The 5692-nt window shown below is 48.3% G+C and overlaps 1 long non-coding RNA gene across 1 annotated transcript; it reads right to left on the reverse strand.

Moving 5' to 3' along the window:
* Window positions 1-170: 170 nt before the first annotated feature.
* LOC123521831 lies at window positions 171-5302 on the reverse strand. The gene is made up of 4 exons (XR_006680168.1): window positions 5022-5302; window positions 4240-4443; window positions 3147-3219; window positions 171-878 (listed from the first exon to the last, which is right to left on the reverse strand). It is a non-coding gene; the product is annotated as an uncharacterized LOC123521831 (long non-coding RNA).
* Window positions 5303-5692: the final 390 nt, after the last annotated feature.

Raw genomic sequence — 5692 nt, forward strand, 5'->3', positions numbered from 1 at the left:
AGTTGAGGAGACCAAGGCTGGTCACCTGGTCACAGCAGCACACCTAGTAAGTGGCAGATGTGCAACTGAAAGTCAGGCCACCAACTCCAGCACCCGAACTTGAAATCATTTGACTCAGCTTTCTCCTAAAGGAAACATGAAAGCATGTAGCAAGCAGACAAATGGCACTGGCATACTCTCCCGTGAACTCAGCCCACACCTGTGCTATCAGGTCGCGTCCTGTGCGTGGGGACCCTGCAGGTCGGAGTAGAGCTGCCCAATAGGGATTTCTGAACGTGGCTCCCTCCTACATTCCAAACAGGGCTGTACGCTGGGCTCTTATCAGGAAATCCAGCCCATATGAACAGAGGTACTCTTGATTGCTATTAGACCGCATCCCACGTTTACTGCGGGACAGATGGTTTGTGACAGATGGTTTAAAAAGGGACTTGAAGGTCATCAGGGTTTGGAGGGAAAGGTGAGTAAATGGGGGAGCTGGGCAAGGTCCCCAGGAAGCTGGAATCTAACAAGAGAAAGCCAGCTATGCTAAGGTGTCCAGTGAACGCCAACAACAAGTAAATCGCTAACTAAAAATCCAAAGACAAACTTCTACGTCTCTATACTTTTTATTAAAAGCAGTTTGTTTTGATAATTTTGTGAGGACACCTAGTGAGAAATCCCTTTGCACATACCTGCTGCTGAAACCGAACCATAGCCATCAGCTGTTGTGCTCCAGGCGATAACTTTGAGCCCACAGACTCCACGATGCTCTGAACCCTGTCCAGGTTGATCCTCGCTCCCAGGGAGGGGCCGCCCGTCGGAGTGCTTGTTGGCACCGGCCTCATGTGTACCACAACTTTACTGAGGGACACACAGTGCTTTTCGCCAAAAGAGAGAAGCTGCCGACAAAACAAACAGTTCTTGAAAGTAAGTCATGCTCCTCCACAATCCATATCATTTAAGGCCACTTCTTTACATGAAGTAAACAAGAGGGAAGGGTCAGGAAAACACAGATACATTTTACATAGGATTTCACTTTGAAGTGCTCCCTAGAACACCGATCGTCAAAACTTCCAACTCATCAGGAAGCCCAGAGGAGCTGTTTCAAATACAGCACCATTTCAAGCCACAAAAAGACACACAAGCACAACACACCAAAAGGGAAGAAAAAGGGCAGTGGTGGTGGTGGTTAAAAATAAAACTTTACTTCTTTGAGGAATCAAAAATAAGCTATACCAAAATGGGACCATAACACATGGCAAAGTGTTACAATGACATTTAATAGAAAATAAGGCCACCCCGTTACTGCCATAGAGCCAGCAGCTGTCTTGCCACATTTAGAAGTGACACGGTACGCTGATGATGGAGGACCAAGGGCTGGCTCACGCACCGAAGCCATGAAGTGGGGTGACTTTCTAACCTGCACCATTTACTCAACTTGTGAAACCGGGTTTGGAGCCGCGCTCATCCACCTTGGATCCCAGCAGCCTTCCTAGTGCGCCCCACTGCCCCGTCTCAGCGCGCCCGCACCAAAAGGCGTCTTCTCACACTTGCGATGGAGTGCAAGGGCAAGACCGGGGTCAAAACACGGCTCTGCTGCTCAAGGCCTTCGAGACCCTGCATGAATGCCCCAGAGACGGGGTCCTGAGTCGGGAGCACCACCAGTGAGATGATACCGGTGACTCCCCGGGGGAGGCTGGGGAAGTGCTCAAACATGCACCAGCCATCACGGCTCCTTCATGTCTTCCCGCTCCTGGTTGCCCCAAACAAGCCTCTGTCCGGAAGGGGCACAGCCCTTGGCTCTCTCACACACAGACCTGTGTGTCCGGCAGGCAGACGCAGGCTCGGCCGCCCAGACCCATGACCAAGGAACCCCGTCAGCGGCACCAAGGGTGAGAGCGTCCTCAAAGCTGACCGCTTCCACCAGATGTGTGATTGACCAGCACATCCACATGTTATTTGCTGAGTCTGTTTATTATCCGTCCCCCTGACAGCAATATAAACAGCACCAGGGCAGATATTCCCATTTAATTTATTCCTGATGACTCACTAATGCCTCGTAGAGTTTCTGGCAGGCATATACTGGGCTAGGAAATATATGCTCAACGAATGGACCAATTGAATCACTTTACTATTGGTATATAGTTCTTAAAACAACATCTTAGGATAATCAGCTCTCTAAGCCTACAGCTTGCATGCTTTGAAAAATCACTTTTTCCTTCCCCTCCTTTTAAGAAGTCTCATTTTAATTCTCAATGGAGGGGCGGTAGTAGACACAGAATTTTATGGATGAAAAAGAATCCAAAGATTTACTTTCTTCAGCCTCTTACCTAGTGGTACCAGCATGTCGGTCCAAACAGGTGAAGAGATTTAGCCACCCCACTCAGCTAATCAGCAATGGAGTTGAATTCCTATTCAGAGCTATGGTTTTCAGCTCAGCACTTTTCCTTGAGCCCTGCTGGCGTGGAGGGCTATGTACTGGACTGCTAACAAGGTTAGCAGTTTGAAACCACCAGCTGTCTGTCGGAGAAAGATGAGGCTTTCTACGCCTGCACATAGCTAGCCTCAGAGCACACAGGGGAGTTCTACTCGGTCCTCAGGGTCTCTGTGCGTGGCACTGACTCGATGGCAGTTGAGTTTGGAGACGTTTTCTTGAGTGGCGACCTCACCTTTTTTTGGGGTTGGTTTCAGGGTCAAGACCCCAGCTGGGATGTCTTTATCTCCAGCTCTAACTGCTCGCTGCTCTAGCTTTGACATGTGGCCCAGCATGGCTCATGCTGGTCTTGCAGCCACAATGTCACATCCAAGAGCAACAATGTATCTTCTTACATGGTGTCCCGGGGCTTCCGCAGGGTGTGATGTAACATTCCCTCAAGTCAAGTGTTAAGGCTTCAAGCATCATTTACATATGATAAAAAAAAAAATATATATATATATATTTATATTCCCTCCCCCCAAGTAAGTTATTTCTGAACTAAAACGAGGAACCAACTTGAACATTACCGAACCACGGGCAAGCCCGTGTACGAGGGGGTTTCAAAGCTGGTGGGAAAACGGAAGGAAAAGACAATGGACTATCTAAACCCACACACTTTGTGAGGGCCCCTCCTCTGTGATGCAAAACCAGTGGCCATTGTCAAGTCGGGTACCTGTTAGTGACAACTCACCTTTACTTTGCAGGCAAGTGTGGGGGGTTCCAACTGTAAATATTTTTTGTACAAAATAATCTTCTCCGGATCACTAAACAGAAAATGGAATCAAAATGATAAAAAAAAACAACAACAAACTTTGTACATGATCTTAAAATAGAGATGTTAGAAAGATGGGGCTTTCTACTCCTGCAGAGAGTTACAGTCTCAGAAACCCACAGGACAGTCCTGCCTCACACCCTGTCTGAAAGGGTTGCTGTGGGCCGGAACTGACTTGATGGGGCGAGGGAGGGAGGGCAACACTTCAGTCCTGAGGTAGTCTGCCTGGTAACACAGAGGGAGGTTCCCAACGCACGTGACCTGGCCACAGACATGCTTTCTACCCATCAGAGACCGAAATGAGATAATCCATGTACAATCACATAGCTCAGGTCATATCGGAAAGCTTAATAAACGTAGCGATAATTTCCAATATGCACAATACATAAAACAGTTCCTATTTGGGTGTCTCTGTAAGGAGAGTTTGGGGTAGAACCTTCCTAAAATTGGGGCCAGAGTGACGCTGCTATTAGCACAGGCTGAGTTAAGGACTGACCAGGCTACCATGGAACAGGCTTCGAATCACGGGCCACTTTTAATGGGCTTCCGACAAACCTATGCATGAGCTCCAGATTGAATGACAAGTCAACCCTGTAGAAACCCAGCCACGGGAGTTAATGCCAACGAGCAGCAATCGGGCCTGCACAATGTTTAGGCACTAACGAGCTCTGAGCCTCTACTAATTCACCTCCCCTCTTAATAGCTAGAAGTTTACAAGGTGATCAAAAGCAACTGGTCTTAACCCTATAACGTCGAGCGTGCTGTTTTCGTAACATTTAATCAAATGTATATATTAATATACATTGATAACTATGAAAGTAAAGAATAAAACCAAAAATTTTTTCCCCTGAAATTAAAAATTCAGGCGTTACAGGGTTAAAGCAACAGTCTTTAAGATCCCTCACCTTCTAAAGTCCTGTGCCTGCTGGTCTAGCTTTCTCTTCTCTCCCCTAAAATCTGCCCTCAACGCCAGAGAAACAAGATGTACATCTGCAGGTATGACGTCACGCACCTGGGCTCCAGGACCGTGCAAGCACGCCTGCCCCTGCTGGTCCCACAGTACTCCTCTCCTAGGTACACTTCCATGTTTCTTGCGGAACTTAAAATGCCCACGGAAGCAATTTCTTCACCTCCATTAGGGTCACAGGCCAGGTAAAGGAAGCAGGGGTTTTCTTCGGGGTTGTTCAGGCTCCTCTTCAGTATCACTAGATCCTTGCTGAAAAGAAAAAAACAAAATTAATATTACACAGTATCCTTCTGAGAGCACTGCTCCTGACCCACCTATTAGGCCATAACCCCACTGCTCTTCTGAAGACTTGGGCCAGAGCTGCCTCTTAGGATTTCCAAGGCTGAGCATCTCTACAGAGGCAGACACAACATCTTTCTGCAGACTGCATCCTAGGAGTGTGGGGGGCAGGGGGTGTCTTGGTGCTGGGGCTGTTAAGTTCGAAATGCTATTTTTAGATTACCAGCTAAGTGCTCAACTAGTGCCTAGCTGGGCTCCCTGTTATGCCACCTTGTTGTCGCGTGCCATTAAAGTCAGCTCCAGTGCACAGCAGCCCTGCGCCTCCTTGTGAGGACGGAGCCAGTGGGTGCAGTCAGTGTCACGTGACCTCACTGGGGGTCTCCTTGTTGCTGGCCCTATACTTAACCATCATGCGTCTTTCCCAGAGATTGATCCTTGTTGATAGCATGTCCAAAGTACCTGAGACCAGTTTCGCCAACTGAGCATCCAGATGTACTTCTTGCTACCTTAAGGCTAACCTCGGTACCTTTGATTTGAGGTCCACGCACCTTGTCAAACACCCGACCGATGCTTAGGATGGAACTCCTACGGAAATCGGTGCTTCAGACCTCACAGCGTAGTCCCTGATGCTCTAATCAATCCCTTGTGTTCACTTCCCACTAAGCAAATTAACTGGAGACCAAGGATGGGCAAAAAGTCAGAGGGGGTGGAGGGCAGAATGGCTTATCTTTTTCAAAATGTCGTCGATAAGGACTCTATACAGTTGCACTTGGACATGGGGTGCGGATCGGTTTAGATCAATATCTACACAGATGTACATCTGCAGGTATTGTTTTCGTGGCTGCAACCTTTTGGGCAAGCGCTCAGCTGCACACTGAAAAAGGTTGGAAGTTCGAACTCGCCAGCCACTCCGCGGGTGACAGTGGAGGCAGCCGGTTTCCCTCAAGATTACAGCCTCAGGCCGTGAAGTTCTCCATCCAAGAATATCCCTGAGTCAGACGGCAGTTGCACCTTGGGGTAGCATCTCCCCAAGGCTTTCTTCACAGGCAGCTCTGGCTGCTTTTATTTATCTCTGGATGGGGTAAGGTGTCCAATTTCGATTTTGACAAAGGGCCTGATGGTCATGGTTAACATCCTCCCCACCCCACCTCCCAGTAACCTCACCTCCTTACTCATAGGGTTTCTAAGGCCGGAAGTCTTTACAGGGGCAGATAGACTC

Source organism: Echinops telfairi, unplaced genomic scaffold (assembly GCF_000313985.2).
Source record: "Echinops telfairi isolate 266 unplaced genomic scaffold, ASM31398v2 ScPeMD7_70;HRSCAF=299, whole genome shotgun sequence".
Taxonomy (NCBI): domain Eukaryota; kingdom Metazoa; phylum Chordata; class Mammalia; order Afrosoricida; family Tenrecidae; genus Echinops; species Echinops telfairi.